Source organism: Anas platyrhynchos, chromosome 13, assembly GCF_047663525.1.
Source record: "Anas platyrhynchos isolate ZD024472 breed Pekin duck chromosome 13, IASCAAS_PekinDuck_T2T, whole genome shotgun sequence".
In the NCBI taxonomy this organism is placed as follows: Eukaryota; Metazoa; Chordata; class Aves; order Anseriformes; family Anatidae; genus Anas; species Anas platyrhynchos.
This window is the reverse complement of record NC_092599.1, coordinates 1061752-1079605: the sequence shown is the minus strand read 5'-3', so window position 1 is coordinate 1079605 and position 17854 is coordinate 1061752. Positions and strand designations below refer to the sequence as shown.

Genomic DNA, 17854 nt, shown 5'->3' with positions numbered 1-17854 from the left:
TGCATATTAAGAGAGCAAACTTCAAAGGAATTCCACAAACTTACAGTAACTAAAGATGTAGACTCAGATTTTTCTTTGTAATACAAAATGAATAGAGCAGATAAAAGCTTTACCGACCTTAGGGTGCTTTTCCACACAGTGCCAAAGGCTCACCGACATACATGAGGGAGCCATATCCAGCACATCAAGAACAAACACAAGTTGATGCTTTTCTCCCAGATCACACAAAAGAATTTAAAAAACATGAGAAACCCTTGATTTGAATCTGAGAGCTTAAATGAACTCAGCATTTTTGAACAGCAATAGAGAAAAAGTGTGTTTGAATAGCAGAAGCTGAGATACTTCCCTGATACCAGATCTTGTCTGGGTTGGCTAAGGAAAGATTGCTCCTAGCAGACACATCAATATATTGAAAAAGAGTAATTCTTTGTTGGCACGTGAGATTCTTTAGTGCAAGTACTGAATCACAGATCTGGCCGAGAGGTGCCAGCCACACCAGGAGGCCCTGGCCAGGAGCAGCCAGATCGGCTGCCGCAGTTCCATGCCACAAAGACACTGCATTGTCAAACAACAAGGAGCATGATCATGCTCCATGAGACATCTCTTCCCATCTTAGCACTAAAAGCATTCTGATACTAGTGCTTCAGAGAGCTGCTGTTAGGTAAGCTCATGAGATTTCTGCACTGTGCCCCAAAATTTGGACCATTTTAGGTTTAAGATGTCATCTGCGATCAAATAAATCTGAAAACTGGAAGGAACTGCTGACAACCCGGCAGCAAAAGACAAAGCTGCAGAAAGGGGCTGCAAATCCTCTCTCCACCCAAACATATTTTTGTTGGCCCTACCAAATGCACAGCTACTTTGTTCTTACGGAGCTCTGGTGCTGGCATCTAAGAAGTGTCTCCGTGCAGCCAAGTTCCCTCTCGGCAAGCACATTGCTCTGTGCCCTGCTCAGCAAGATGGTCAGAGGTTGTTGACAGATCGTTGCTTTCCTTCTTGAAGAATTTTAGGCATCCAATCACCTTCAACACTTCACTCGGACTTGTCTTCACTTTTTATAAAGATTAAACACAATCTTCTTCATGGGCCTTTTTCCTAAGCTTGCACTCCTCCTTGCTCCTTCACTTTTGGTGGCTGAAACAATGGAAAAACAAGAGCCTTACTTCACTTGCAAATTTAAGGCTCCTCCTCAGCTTTTTCCCAAGCCTGTGCTACCTCATGCCTGCTGCTTTGAGCAGTGCTTTCCTATTGATTTCTCTCGCAGCTACTCAGATCTTTGTCTCGTTTCCTCACACACCTTCACAGAAATGCAGCGTGTTGTCAGCAGCAGTTCCAGCTGTGTTCAGGCCGAGTTTCACAATGCTCATCCTTGACTTTCACAATTGCAGACAAAGACCTCTCACAAGCTCAACCTGCAAGGCCACACGCTCCTGGCTTCAAACTTCCCTTGACTCTTTGTAGATGGTGGAGCCTGATGGTTACCTGGGGGCTGGAGAGGTGATCCTGGCTCTGCCCCGTCAGAGAGGAGGGGCAGGCGGCATCCTGTGAGCCAGCAGGACAGAGAGAAACCACTGGCAGAGCTGTGTGTTAAATGCTGTCCCCACAGCTTTGGCTTTCATGCCCAAACTACATCTCTGCAAAGTACTGACGCACAGCGCACATAGACACAAGCAAAGAGAAGAATATCTCCCTGGAGAAAGATTTCACAGCAACCGTGTTTTTATAAAGCCACAGGATAGAGACAGCCTTGGAGAAGGCAAGGAGGTTTTGCAAAGACACTTATTTTCTTTTTATAAGCAGAAAGAGAGCAGCACTTTTTTTTTTTTCCCATTCTGTCAAGGGGAACACAGCAAATGATCAGCTCAATAAAGGCCAGGTTTTCTATTTCTGTGCATATTGAGAATTACCTCCTTCTGGTCAGGAAATGTCAGGCCCAACACCCATGTTGTGCTGCTGCAGTCTGCAGCAGCATGATGGATTGCTTTGAATTGCTTCCCAAAAAACACTGGGTATGGATTCATCTGACCAGATGGACGTTTATACAGTGGCCATGCTAATGATGAGCTGGACTCCCTTTATGGGAGCTCATCACAGAGCTGACCCAGGCTGTAGCAGCGCCCACTGCTTTCTGTGCACATCCCTGAAGTAGTGCAGAGACACAAGGCAATTTCCATGTTGGAAACAGCAGCCCATGCGTAACAGCTTGCTTAAAACAGCTCTGCAGGAAGACATGGCCTTATCCATCTCAGGAAGAGTTCATGAAAGGATATCTACAGAGCAAGGCAAATATTCTCAGCACTCTTTTAAAAAAAGAAAATATAAAGCAAGTACCTCCTAATGCTGGCTTCCAATTGTTGTCAAACCATTCCTATTCTTAGGAAGGATAGCTCTGAGCACTTCTGCAGTCAAGGTAGGTTTGAGTATAGCAGACACCCACAAGCTGCCACAAGGCAGGGGTGCTGCAGGGCACCCAGCCTGCTCTGCACCGCAAACCCTGAAAATGTCTGCATACATACTAGCACATATATTGCACCTTTCTGTTTGTTAAATTAAAACATGCTATAAAATCCAGTGATTCCAAATAAATCTAATGCATTTCCTGAGGAAAAAATTAAGAGATGAAACTTAGGTAATTATTCAATTAACAATTGTTGTGTATACAAGAGAATCTGATTTATGGGAGGCTGTTTACACAGGCAACTGCTTTAATTTGACAGCATGCTCCTGGCTTCTCCCCAGACTTTGCTGTTTAATTAAACAGTTCAATACCCATTTAGCCTACCAGCATACGGAGAAGTTAACTAATACAGAAGAGGGAGGAGAACTCTATTCATTTTTAATTGTGGTGTAATAATATAAGGAGGTCGCTGACGTGTGAAACTGCTAGGTAAACTGGATTCAGCACTAACATCATCCCTGTGACCTCAAAAAACATGGTAGCACCGACTTTGCTCTCACAAATTGCATCCAACTACCTCCCTTCTCTTTACCCTCAGTCATGAGATTGCCTTCCATCTCCTGAAGACTTATTTCTTCTTTTAAGTTACAAACATTTGAATTTCAGCCCCAAGTCAAACGCTCCTGATAACGCTGTGCTGCTGAACTTCACGTACTTACAATTAACAACTCCCCGGCACTCAGACGCTGAAGCAGCTGAAGGATAAACATACATCACAGTTCCTAAATGTGTCTGCCTAACCTTCAGAGCTGCTGCTCAATAAATAATCCTCAGAAATAAAAATACTGTAATAAAGTTGCATAAATGTTCCATGAAAGCAGTGTTAATGGAGCACGTGGGGTATCTGGCTGCAAATAAAAGCACTAAAAGGCAGCTGAAAGCAGCCAATGCAAGTTATTCTGTACTTGTCAAATTACCAGTTACGATGGAGATGTGCATGAATACTTGGAAAATAAGGACTCACACTGAAGAAAGGAATAGGAAAATGACCGTGTTTGACATAGAAGCCCCCTTTCTGACTCACTACAAATTTGTTCAATGTGTTGAGACAATAACATACTGATCGCCCCCAGTGTCATCTCTTTTCTAGTTGGAGGAAATCTCAGTTAGGGCTGTTTTCAGCTCAGCTCTGCCTCCTATGCTCTGCAAACACGGGAAAGCATTGCCCCACAGGGAGGTACGGCTCTAGGAGGCAATCCCTCGGCATCCTCCTTCTCCTCCCTGCCAAGGGAACCTGCCAAGGACAGCATCAGCTGAACCATCACCGGCAAAATCCTGACGGCGTCACAACCCTCACAGGGGGCTGAAGTGCCTCAGCTTTCTTCCCTTTTGCTCACCCACACCACTGCTGATGGCTGACCCCTCTGCAGCTGCACGTCGCTTGTCCCTAGCACGTGGCTTTATTCACCAGGGTGAAAGACCTGCCATGAGTCCAGCTATAGCAGGGGGACAGGCCTCCCTGCTGCAGGCTGCTGGAGATATGCTTTTCTTCAAAGCAACAAACCCGTCTTTTCCCTGCTGAGAACAAAATCCTTCCCTCAGGTTTCACAGAGTAGCAATAAAGATTTTTTCCCCAAGAAAATGACAAAAAAGCTTCAGTGTGTATTCCCCTCCCGCTGCTGGCTCTGCCACGTGCACTACCACAGCAGCACAGCGAGTGCTTGGGTAGCCCTGTTTCTGTAGAGAACCTGCAGGAAGGGCCAAAGGTGTGGGACAGCTGCCTGAAAGTCTGAGCTGTGTTTTACATCCCTATCTTTTAGCCAAAAAAGGTGTTATTTTAAAGGCACCAGGATGGAACAGACCAGGCTGACAAACAGACTGCGTGTAGCACCCTTCTCTTCTGGTGCTCCACGTCCACTCACCCAGGATATAAGCCAAATTCTCTTCCTTCCCCACTTCATTCTGAACTTGGATGTATCACTGGTATTCATACCCATGGAGACACACCTCAGAACCTGTAAGGTGCAGAAGCAAGAAAGTGGAAGATAAAAACACCAGCGGGCACCAAGACACAGAGACAGGCCGTCTGTCCAAAGTCACCAAGGAAAACTGTGGCAGAACCACCGAGCAAACCCAGACCCCTGGTTTTCAGCCTACAACACTAGCTGCAAAAGTAGTCCTATACACTACTTCTGATCACAATAAAAGTATTTGGAAGTTGTGCTGCAGAGAATAAGAAGGAATTCTGCTTCCATTTTTACGAAGCGAGGTAATTATCCCTACCCCCGGATCAAGGTGCAAGCTGAAGTGTTAAGCACTGACACAACTCGTTCAAGGTCAGACAGCAGGTCTGGAGCTGATTCCTTCCATCTACTCTTCAATCAATCCGGAGGCTTTTGAACCTACTTCATTTGAAATTCAAAGCTCACAGAATAGCATTTAATAATCCCACAAAGCATGTTGTTTCAGCTGAAAACAAAGGTTGCAAAGGTACTTGCATTTGCTATGAATAAATTCTTCAGATGATATTTATTTAAGAAATTTGACATTAACTAATATTTTTAGTAAGTGAAAATTAAACCTGACACTCAGCTCAGATACTCTGGTTTTAAATTTCCCCATCATTAAATCTATTTATTTTTTATTTTTTTTTTTAATATAAAGGAACATTGTGTTTGAAATTGTAAGTGATTTGTGCCCAACACATGATTAACTATCATGGGATTTATTTACTTTGAATTATGTGACAGACATTTATTATTAGACCAGCAGACTCCCTGGATCATGCAGCTGAGATATAAATAAAGGAAAATTTTATCTCATGACACTGGAGTCAGTCTGTGAGCTACAGAAGAAGAAGATACTATATCAGTGGAAATGGGCAGGTCTGTGAGTGAGGGGCTCACCCTGGCTGTACTCCAAATTCTCTGGACAGGCCAACGCAGCTCCTGAGACTGCACGGCCCCATCACCACGGCTGCTAAGAAACAAGGCTTGCTGCCCACGACAGAAGGCAGGCAGCATTGCTTGGCCATGGCAGCACAGCTCACATTTTTCCCAAACTCCAAGTAGGCCAGAGCCAGTACCCCTTAAAAAGTTTGGGTTCCTTCTCATGCATGCACATAAAAAGCTATACCCAGGGAACTGAAACAACCTAAAAAAGAAGCAAGACTTGGAGGGAGAGATAAAAGATGATATCTCATATTAAAACTGTCGAGGCAGTTGGAAAAAGCGACAAGCTTGAAGGCTTACAGTCCTGTCAGAGGTAAGCCTGGAAGCGCTTCTGTTTCCCAACACTGTGGTTCCACGCAGTACAAGACACCTCCTTCTCCTGCAGTTCTGCCTAGCACTCAAGGAGGCAGAAGTAAACAGATATTTACTAAGAGGAAGCTGACTTCCCAACTAGTGTCAAGTGCACCAGCACAAACAAAGCAAATCTACTGACACACCTTTGTAGCGATCTATTTGTTCAAGGACTGAAAGAACACTCATTTCCCCCAGGGTAGCTCAAACAGGCAAACACAACAAAGCCGAGCTGTGACGTGGTGTATTGGAAGAGCAAGTCTCTGATTTCTTTATACAATAAACTCAACCATTAGAATGTGATGAGGCAGATGATTATGCACAACTACACATTAAGCACAAAAAAAGGGACTACAGAGGAAATACGCTGTGCAAGATTGATTTTCCTCTCTCAAGCACCACGTTATTTTAGAGGATGTTTACGCAGATGCATAGACTCATGCTGCTGTTTGAACTGGAAGAGACCCTGGTGCTGTCTTCAGCTGCTACTTCTACATTTAGAAATATATTGTCTGCTATTCGGATGATTCAGAATTGACTAATTCTACCATACGAGGGTTGTGCACAGCAGAACACATTTGTCTAGTCTGCTTCTCTGTCCTTACAGGCAAAGAGAGTTGCAGGATGAGGGCAATACTGCCATTGACAGTGGCTGCACACTTCTAATTAACAGTGGCACGAGACCCAGATACAAGGCTGCAACATTTTGTTCTGACATCTTACAATGTCTAATTCATAATCTTTTGGTTTTGTTGTTGTTTTCTATGCCATTTTAGGATCAATCCTACAAATCCCAAACACGATCAGTGCCTGGAGGTTATACTGCTGATCACAAAAGATTTTCAGTATTTTAAAGTACTTGATGTTGGCTTCAGAAACATTTGTTATCAAAGGATTTTTTTTTAATCTCTTTCAACACTAGCTTATTTACAGAAGCTAGATTAATTTATACTTAACTCACAGAAACCCAATTTCACTCTTCCATTTTAAATTAGTGTGCTCCCTGTAAGTCAAAAAGACTCAATTTTCCCATTTCCATTCAAAAAATTGTAAACGCTTTTTTCTCCATAATTAAGCATCAGTTCATATCTTAAGCTATTTAGCAACAATATTTTAATGGCAAATTTTGTATTTGATTCTGCTAATCTTTGTGTTTCACATATCACATCAAAGTCCTACCAAGTTGTATTCTCGATTTTCAGATCTCCCAGCTGCTATTTACAACACATAACCTACAAGTTATCTGAATAAAAAGAGCAGTGATTGAAGTTACACACATATGGGAAGTATGGAGGAATTTACCCTATAGATCTCTACTTGGCCACCCTCTCCCCTTCCATCCAAACAACTCTCCTAAGTCCAAGTTCATCTCATGTTAACCAGCACAACATCAAAGGAAACAAGAAAGAGAAAATATTTTTTTTTTATGCATATGTCTGTGACATTTTTGATGGCTCCTGTGAACAAGTGTTCATAATATTGTGAGTGAGAAGAAATTTCTCTGCAGCTACCTGCAAATGAGGTCAGTTTTTCTTACGTGGTTTTTGACAGGCTAATATTCAGGTTCGGCTTACGTGGAAGCCGGGGGTTTGCAGCTCAGCCCCAGGAGCCCTGATTTTTCTGGTTTCCTGCAGCCAGCCCGTGGCAGGGCACGGGGCTGTGCAGGCGAGAGGACAGTGTGCCGAGGGGCTGCCAGGGGGGCACCTGCACCCCGATGGGCTGTTCCAGCCCTACCCACCAGCAAAACCCAGCACCATGGGGACAATCTGCCCCTGCTCCGTACATGCACCAGATGCCTTAATTGACTTTCAGACGTACCCCTCTGTAGGCAGTGCCGAGGTCACATCACCAGTTCCAGTGTGCCTCCTTAGCTGGAGATACAAGCTTCTTCACAGCAGTTCATCATTTGCCTTTTTCTGGCTCTTCCAATATCATCAGATCTTCATTTACTTTTAGTTATTTATTTATTTGCATGCAGTAACAGACAGACACGTATACGAACCTCCTGGTTTGTCTACCAGCCAAGAGTTATCACCGCCGTAAACACACACAGCCTGTTTGGTACAATATCCCCTACAAACCTGTTACAGCTCGTAAATTCCCATTAGCTGATGCTCTGAAGTTTTGTCAATACAAACTGACAACTCAGCTTTTTTTCTTTATTTTTTCCCCAACAAACCTTACATTTTCCCCTTCCTCCAGAATATTTTTCCTCTCTTCCGTCCTCATAGAAACAAAACAGAACTTTGTAAAACACTTGCCGGATGCTATTTAACTTCACAGACAGTAGCTACAAAGTAAGTTATCCCCCGCTATGCTTTTTAATTCTGTACATAGCAATGATATGATTTGTTTCATGCACTATCAAATACAATTAAATTAGAAATCAAACTCTCACCAGCATTCTCTCAGATTTGTATAGCTACCCACATTAAACCTTTTTGAAAATCACAGCCAGAATTCATTCTGGCAGGTTCTTTCTTCCTACGGGAGCAGTAGCTGCTATCTAAAGCATTGCAAAAGGTGTGAGCAAAGACAATGCCACCAGACGCTATCTAAGTTTTACCAACAGGTAAACAGCAGCTTCCAAAACTCTGCTTTGCTGCCAGCAACATGAGCAGAGGAACCTGCTTAGAGGAGAAGAGAAGCATTCTAATATAAATGGATGCCCCTTGGTGTTATATTTGACCTACCATGACTGTACTGGTCACAAAAATACACATTACTTTCTGAGCAAAGCTCTAAAGCTACTAAACATGTAAAAATACTACCAGCTCTTCCAGCTCTGATACCTTAGATCATCTGTTGCTTTTCATGCTTGGGACTGTCAGACATAACCCATGCTATAAATTTGGTTTGTAGGGTTAATAAATTGTCATTTCTCTATGCCACCTTCTTCCAAACAGAACATGCGTTCTGTATGCCAGAGACATAAAAGAAGTCCCCAGGGCAGCAGGAGACCATTTTGATGTCTTTGAGTGTTATGGATGGTGCCCAATGGGAGGCTTATTGCAGGCAGGAGAAATAAGACGCCAAGCAGGCAATGACACCCCTGAGATGGCCAGGTCTCAGCTGCTGCAGAAGGTAATGATGATGACGGCAACAATATTGATGCTTGTCAGCTACAGCCTGCAAGCTTGTACAACCTAAACATACCAACAGGAAAACAATGTATTGAGCTAAAAAAGCCTATTATTCAAGTGGAGTATGCAAAGTAAGGAGAGCCTTTTACTGCCCGTTATACAAGAACTTCACCAACCACTTTGCTTGGCTCTTTTGCTTCTGTTTCATCTAGAGGGACATCCCATTAGTTTTCCATTTTCCTAATTTAGTAGATCTCCTCAATGTTATGAGCTTCCAAGACCTGCAGTTTTAAAGAACTACAGTCATCTTCTAGTCTATGTTTTTGTTTGTTTTTGTTTACAGGGATCTTTCAACAGCTTCAGATCGTTTCATTTATCAAAATGCCAAAAAAAAATGCAGTGCTTTTCTGTGAATGTCCCCCCTTCCAATCAAAAGGCATCTCTCCAGTTGGGAAATAACCACAAGTTCCCACTCTCATTAAAAAATGCTGGGAGTTGGATTTCAGCTGAGCTCTGCCTCACTGGTGGAAATGAAGCTATGCCACCTGGGAACATGGACCACTAATCATAACTCAACTTCTACATTTGTTTCCTATAAGTTCTCTCAAATTTCTATGGCAGAAATCCCAATTTTCTGGCAACCACTGAGTATTCCAGATGCATCAGCCTCCACATACCAGTGAAAGAATGGGGGTTGGATCAACTCAGGAAGAAGCAATTTTTCCCAGTGCACTGCAGCCTCGTCAAGGTGCAGAAGGTATGCATACCCCGCAGGAGGCCTTTGGGAGAAAGCCAGCTGAGGAGTAGCCTAATAAATCTTGAAACTCTACCCATACCAACTGAGCTACCATGCCCTTGACCTTATGGAAGCAGGATTTAATGCCAACTTCCCCAGGTCACAGCATTTTCCAGGAGCCCAACACACCAACATGAAGAACCCAGAGCTGAAGACTGATTCTTACGGTTGGGTTGAAGAAGTCTTGCACAGCATTGCCTCAAAACCACCTGCAGAAATCCTGCTCACTGAGAGCCATCCTGGCCACCCCAGCAAGGAATAGGGTCTGGTTTCTGCCTAAAACATGTTTGTTAGAGAAAGCTATCCTCATTTTGCTTCCCCAGGGGCTGCCTGCCCATCTTTACAGGACAGGGCACATGCAGTGGCCACTTGTTTCAGCATGGCTGTGAGCAGCCCTGGCCTGCATTGATGGGAGCAGAGACCTCAGCTGCTTCTCCACTCTGTGCCAAGCCAGGATGCTTTCCTGGGCATTGCAGCTGCACCAAACAGGCACATGTGGCCAGTGACCCCCCATGAGCTGACAACCCAAGCTGTGTGTTGCACTGCACTTGATCACGAGCTCACACCAGTAATAGTTTATTGGCTCCAAAGGGAGCAGCACTGCAAAATAAGCCAGGCTCCCTCAAACAAAAGAGCCATTGCTGTCAAAGGGTTGTTTGGAGGGCATTCAGTGTCCTGCTCCCTAGGAAAGCTGCCTTAGTCTGAACCTCAGGAGGATGCCAGGATCTGCCTGGTGTCAGGGTGTGTACGCACTGCATGCCCCAAAGCCACGCATGCGATTCTGTGCTACAGGCATCATAGCAGACAGCGTGGCGTACAACAACTTCAGAGAAAAACATTCTTTCTTAATATTGTATCTGGCAGAAGGCATGTTTCTCTGGTAGACAAACGTAATAAAGTTTTAAAATCTCAACAGTTTATGGATCCTAAAAATTTCCCAGTGAGACCCCATACATTTATTCTTCTTAGCTTTTTTTTTTTTTGATCCTCAGCACTGTCCATAGACTGTTGCTGCCAAAATGCACCAATCCGAGCTAACTGTGCAGAATACACGGGCCATGCTCCCAACACACAGCTCAGATCCCACGTCCTCCCATCCCCACCCACTGAATGAGCCCGCTGCCTCTCCTCCGTAATGAGCTTTTGTCACCTGCAGCAGCAACAAGCATCAGAAACAAACACTCAACAAATCACACCTTCAGAAAGGAGAAAACAAATAAAACAGCTGTTACACTTTTTTTAAGCTTCCTACAATCCCAAGCATGTTGGTTAATGAATGTCTGTGATAATAAAGATGCTAGATTTGTTAGGAAATGTGTATCTACTTCCAAAGGATATAATTTATAACTGCTTCAGTTTTGTACTCCACTCTGTTCTCCCAAGCAACCAGCTTTGTTTTTCAAAGTTTGTTTTTCAAATGTTTTACATATCCTCAAATTGTTCCTTTCTAACAAAAAAAAAAAAAAAATCACAGTAAATCCATTATATTTGATGCAGCTTCACATTTTGTGATATTTTTCCTCACTTTACAATTTTCATATGCCATGCAAACGAGAAACTGAGACACTTCAAAATTTAACACGCACACACGTGTGTTTATATAATCTCATTCTCCTGTCACTTCCATTTTGTTCTGACTAAAACCATTACCCACTTTCCATTTCAAGAAAATGCTCACTCATTAATGAGGACACAGCTTCCACAATGGAATACAGCCCCAGGCACCAGCGAAGGAAAGATCCATCTTTCAGGAGAAAAAAATCAGCACACTTCGCAGCCCTCCCCGAATGCTTACAAACATGTCCATCTTCCCATTGCAGCTGCTGTTAGTTTGCAGTCTTACTGTACCTAATGCCTACAGTTGGTGGATTCAGCATTACGATTTCTTCTCACTACGAGAAAATGCACTGAATGAAGCGATGGCTGCTATCATAACACCGTGAAACCCAATGAAAATACATGCATCTAACATTACTGGAAACTTTTATACTCTTATAAAATATCCTTTCCCTTTTTATGTGATATTATTTTATGCAGAAGTGTAAAGGGAAAGATTGCTCAGTTTTTAGGTTTACTAAGAGCTTGGCAGGGTTGCTGGCACTGCACTGTTTTGCACATCTCTATCACATGCGGGCATACGAGGAGAGAACGACACAGCCTGCCCGAACAAAAACGAACACATTTAAGCAACCATGAGCTCCAGCTGCAATTCCCCAGGAAAAGCAGCCTGTAGAAGCGGGAATTGTGCGTACGGACACCCAGGGAACATCGCAGGGGGCAGCCCCACAGGACAGCTCGGCTGCACCCACCGCAGCCAGCAGGAGAAGCAGGGCGGGATGCCCAGGGGTACCCGTGAGCATCCTTCCTCAGACCGGGTGCTGAAGCAGCTCCGTTCCTCTCCGGCAGAAGGTGCAAGCGTTCCTTGTTCCTAGCAGGGAAGCCACTAAGCCACGCTCAGCTTATTAGAAGAGCAGGAGGCAGAACCCATGGGCAATTAAACACGTGCCGCAGAATACAAGGGCAAATATTACGACCCAGCTATTAGTTTATAACTGTTGTGTTATGTCTAACACCTCCCTTATGAAATGGAAAATAGTCTTTCATGTTGCAATTGTACCTGTTTGCACTAGTCCAGTCAAGGAGAGGGTTTTTGCTGCCAAATATCGAAGCAGCCTGCTAGGGAGGGGAGGCTGTGGGCACACCAGAGCACACACCGCCTTTGGGTGGGAAGCGTTGACTCTTCTCCCTCTTCCTCCTCATGGTCAGGATTTGTGCCCTCAGCTCAGGAAGGTGTTTCTTGTTCCCAGAGGAATAATGACAATTGCTGTGCAGTGAGGCAGAGACGAGAATAACTCAAATAAGGCCAAAAGAGAGCTGAGTGCCCTTCTCCACACCGACGGAGGCTCCACATGCCCCCATTGCTGGCAGAGGCTTCCTTTGCTGTTTGGGGAGACTGGAAGTAACAGCCTCAGTAAAACAGGTCAGTGGGCACAAGTGTCAGAGCAGGAAGAAAAATGAGCAAAAAAGCTTTATTTCGCACTAATGCCATGGGCCTGAACTCCCAGGCTGCATGTAGGCAGGTGCAGATGTTGAACAGGAAGGAAAAAGCATGGGCCAAGAGTCACTTTTCACAAAGTCCAGGAAAATTAATCATCTGTTTGCATCACATTTCATCACGCTAATAAAGCCAACTGAGCTACAACATTTTCTACAAGCCGAAGATGTTTGTCACCCTTTCCAAAGAGAAGGGAAGACATCCAAATCCTTTTGCAGTTTTGAGTGCTTCAGTTTAAAGTAATTGCATCAACAAGAGAAACAGAAAGCGTGCCACAAACAAAGCAAATTCTTGATTATTCCAACACTTTTGTTTTGGCTTTAATGAAATGAATAGTTCAACAATTAGCTATTAGTCTGCAACAGGTTCCAGTTCTCACAATTTGCCTCCAATCTCAGCTCCCATTTGTATTGCCATTTGATTACTCTGACTGTTATGTCTAAATCTCTCAACACTTCCATAAACAAGCAAAGCTCTTTAGAAGAAAATACTGTGTTTTCAAAGAGATGCTGAAATAAAAACATGTAAAAAGAAATTCAGGGGTAGAAAAATATCCTATAAAACTAAGCACATGCTTGTTTTATAGCGATTCATTCCAGAATCCATTGCAACAGACAAGACCAAGATCAATATCCCATCAGCAAAGATTGCCTGGGCACTTTGGGAAGGCTGTAACAAGACGCTGCCGCTGACACGCCAGCACTATCTCAGGCACTACCTTCCTTCCCCAGAATCTGGCCTAGAAACCCACACCCCTGAAAAAAAACAGCTCACATCAGTTAATTATCACACTTTATAGGCAATCTTTCTGTATTTAAAACACACTGTGTGACCAGAGTAATTCAATATTAAAAAAAAAAAAAAAAAAAAAAAAACAGAAAAAAAACAGAGTGGGATATATTCCCTCCTCAAAACAAACTTTTGCACTGTTTGAACTTCCTCACACCCCTGACCAGGGATTGTGAAGGCCTCGCAGGTCTGCAAGGTGAAGCAGAGGACTGAGCTGGAGATACTACCACAGTCAGACCAAAGATGCTCTACCTTAATCAAATCATGAGCCCTGCATGGCACAGACTCACCTTTGGTTCCCACAATACAGGGCTGAGCAGTAGCGTAGCACAGTTTTGACAGTCTGATCCGTTATTTGCAGACAAGAACACTATCTAGTACAAGTCAAGTCCCCCCAGGTCAGGGAATCAGTCCTGTTCTCCCTTTCTTTTACCACTTTGCTGCCAGCTTTCTCCCATTTCCACTTTCTACAGATAAAGCAGATGAGCTGACTCAGGCCTTTGCCTCCCAATTCTGCATGCTATCACTGTAATTCCCACTGGAAGCCAGTTATGGAGCCTAACAATGAGGAAAACAGAAGGAAAGATCCCCAAACTGAAAAAACACCATGTTGTAGAAGACCAAAACAAGTGCTTGAAGTTGTCCCTCACATCCCTAGGTGGCTGTTACCTCTGTTTGCAAACAGACAAGATTTTCTTCAAATTATTAAACTGATTTCTGGTGCAGATCATTCTGGCAGACACATGAAGTACTGCTATATCAAATCCAGCCTCTCAGATTCAAGAGGAGAAAGATTCTCCACCCTTAGCTGCGAGCTGGGCTCACATGCCAGCACCTCCCTAGCAATCGCCTTACTCTGTGCCAACCTGCCTGAAATTGAAAATCTAACTCACTAGTGGCTTGGAAGCCAAAGCAGGGAAAGAGAGGAACAGACAGCAGGGCAAGAACTCACATTATTGAGAAATCCTCAGTCTGCCTTTAACTGTCTCAGCAACACGGTGTCTCTACCTCAAGGACATGCTTGGTGCCCGCTGTTGGACGGCTCTGATGGCTGAGCTTCTGAGGCCCCAAACCTTGGTGCTCGTGCAAACTGAAGCCACTGGCTCGATAAGCTTCAGTGAGAGCAACGCTGTACGTTTCAAAGCCAGAAGGCAAGTTCAGTGCTGCTGTTGCATTTTCATCTGGTGCTTTAGTCTGTCCTCATTCAGGGACTCATGATCAGCATATTTAAAATTCAATTAGGAAGAGATAAAACCGTAGGATAAGTACAGTCAAAGCTGCAGACTTCTATTTGCCTTTTTTCAGCTGGCTGTTCAGTCACTATGCACTCAGACTACTCAAATGGGTTTTAAGTCTGCAGGCCTTTGAAGACTTCAGGTCAAACACAGAACAACTGCAGCAGGCTGAAAGTTTTGGCAGTTTATAATTGTCCGTTAGGGGTTCTCTTGTGGGTAATTATGAGATTCTCTTTTACAATTCAACTAATTTCCACAACTTCCTTCATCCACTAATATCACTGATCCTCTGACCTAAGCCCTGCAAGGGTGTCCTCATGGACATGAAGCAGCAGAGGAAAGCAGAAGTGCCCTGTTACCTTCTTCATGCTTTCCAAAGGATCTGTTACACTCCGGTTACTTCCATTGCTGTATTCCCAACCGCTTCAGTTCCAGGCTAAGGCAGCAATCAAGCACATGTTTCTACTCAAGACTGCATGAATAACCTAACTGACATTAAACAGAGCAACTAATCCAATAACTCTTCTAACTTTTATACTTAAATCACATACCCAGCTACACTTCATCTCAATGCAGAGAAACTGAATTTCAAGTCCTAGATCAAATAGCTTCAAACTCTCAAAGAGTCTGAAATCCAAGCCTAGGAGCAAAGAGCAAGTGGAGATTTCTTTTTTGGTTTCTATGGAAGCAAGTCTCATGTCTATTTGTTAAACTGGCTAACCCTACGACTCAGATTTTTCTAGTAGAAGACTTGTTAACATCCATAGATGTTAATAGATGTTAACTTGTCCTGCAGTGTAAGGACAAGCATTATTCTGAGGGGGTTCTTCACATCACTGCAACATGGCCAAGACAATCCATTAAGTGAAACAACTATATTCAAAAGATAGCTGTAATTTTATTAGCTGTTTTGTGGCAGACAATCTGAGGCTAGAAGATTTAAATAGACAGTGTATTTTATTAAACCAATTGATGGAACTGGAAAAAAAAAGACAAGCTTTCAGACATATAAGGCACAAAGATACCTGTCCCCATTATAGCAGCCTAATAAAATATATAACTACTTACTATAAACCTTGCTTCTCTGAGATTTTAGTCATTGCTAATCCAACAGCCTTTTTCTTCAAATGACTCATGCTGCCTATTTTCTTCTTTTCTTGTTGCTCACAGAAGTTACACATCTCAGCTGTACAAGAACCCCAGTACACAAGAGGCTTCTGGAGCACATCAGACACTTAAACCAGCACTGTGCTAGTGCTGACTGCTCACATTATCACTGCTGCCTCCAGCTGCATTGGCATGAGGATGCCATTGCCTCTGGGGTGGAGTGATTAGCACAAGGCTACTCCTATTCCTGTGACTTCCAACAGCTGAGTCCCCACACCCAGAAAAACATGTAAATATCCTATTGATTTCATGAGAGCCTCACCTGAGTTTCTCTGATTGCAATTCCTCAATTTTTTGTCTGTTCCTTTCCATATGATACTGCCAAGATACTTCACCTTAGAAGCAGCGTAATAACGTCTCCTCTGAGGGGGGATGTGCATCTTGCTCACATATGTCAAAGGTTCCCTTAAAAATATCTCCTGTGACCTTGATGCAGATTTCATCTGTTATTGTACACTCAGTTTAGCTCCGGTCTTGCCTTTTTGCAGTCCTGTCCTAAAAAGTCAACTAGATATCTTTTCATTCACTTGCAACATATTGAGTGACCTTGGCAATAGTCTAATCTATCTTGGCAGATTCAAGATAGAGAAAACAAGCAATAGCGACAGACCTGCTGGTTTCTGCTATTGATCAGCGACTTGAGTGAAAGCTCATTACAAGCAGAGGGGACGTGTCAGGTACAAGTCCTTACAGAGCAGAAGATTGAGATGAAGAAACTCCTAAGCAAAGGAAGGGTGGCTATGTGTTGCTTCTGGAGGGGAAGGAATGGCCACAGAAAGGAAGAAAAGGGCAAGGTAAGAACGAGGAGCAGACAATAATTCACATGTGAGGCTGTGCATTAAAAACTCCCAGTTAAGTGAGCTGTTAGTTTACTTAGCTAGAAGAGTAAAGCATCCTTAACTTCAAAGTTTTATACATCAAATTTTACAACAAAAAAGGCCAAAGTCTTAAGAAAATAGCAGTAATATTGTTTTTGTTACACACAGAAACTCATCCATGATACCTAATGACACAACAATAGTTAAATGAACTCTGATTACTTCATTGGCAGTCAAAAGTATGGAAATGCATCAGTATGACTACTTGATTAGTGCTGCCTTGCCTTGAGACAGGGAGTTCTTGTTGTGTCTTTTCATTTTAAAAAATAAAAAAAAATACTCCATAAAAGCACATCTACTGTGACCCAGTGCATCCTCCCTAGCCTCCCCAGAGGGCACGCTGGCAATCACTTCAGGCTGTTTGGCACTTACTTATTTCCTCGGACTGCCTTTGTGCCCCAAGCACAACAAAGACACCGCGTAGTCATCTCTGTATTTTATGGGGTGAGGGCAGAATATAACTGACCTGCCTGCCACAAGGTGCCCCCAGCAAAGCACTGCACGGTCACTGAGAGCGATGGCACTGAAGTTTCACCCACCTCCAGGACATGAACTGGGCACCACGAGGGGTATTTTCTCCTGTGCCAGAGCTGTTCGGAGCATACAGACCAGGAGCAGTTCCTCAGTTCGGGACATCACTCAGAGTCTCTCCTCACAGCAGGAAACGATTCAAATGATCAGCACTGCAGCCTGGGCTCTTAACTTGGTTTCATCTGTGGAGTTAACCCACACCAATGTTTTTCACTGGCACTTTTCTGTTATAGCTTAAGAAAATATAGCCATGATTCCTGCTACCAGAGGGCAGCTTACCCTCCAACCTGTATGAGTCAAACATGTCAAAATTTCACATTTAGCTCTATTTTCAGATGTGAAATGGAGATAGATGAAAAGGAAAGTTTCTAGCATCCAGCTGAGAACAAGAGTATATGACATCGAAGGATGTTTGCTGCTTCCAGATTTCATACCAGTCAAAAATATAAGGGAGAAGGAGGAGACCAAATAATGGAGTAATTGAAAACAACTGTGAGTAGGCATGCACAGAGAAGGGAAGGTGGCAGCACAGCACAAATCTTACACAGGAAGCCTGATTTCTTTCACATTCTTGAGTTTTAAAAATCTAACCCTAGATCACTTTACTGCATCTGCATGGT

General features: G+C 43.5%; 1 long non-coding RNA gene across 1 annotated transcript in view; it reads right to left on the bottom strand.

Annotated features, from left to right (window-relative positions):
• LOC106014724 (uncharacterized) overlaps positions 1 to 17645 on the bottom strand; it is a 37224-nt gene extending 19579 nt beyond the window's left edge. Inside the window, exons 1-2 of the long non-coding RNA XR_001186259.5 lie at positions 17514 to 17645; positions 17243 to 17416 (exon numbers count right to left, since the gene is read on the bottom strand). This is a non-coding gene — a long non-coding RNA (uncharacterized lncRNA). The remainder of the gene's footprint in view (positions 1 to 17242; positions 17417 to 17513) is intronic.
• Positions 17646 to 17854: the final 209 nt, after the last annotated feature.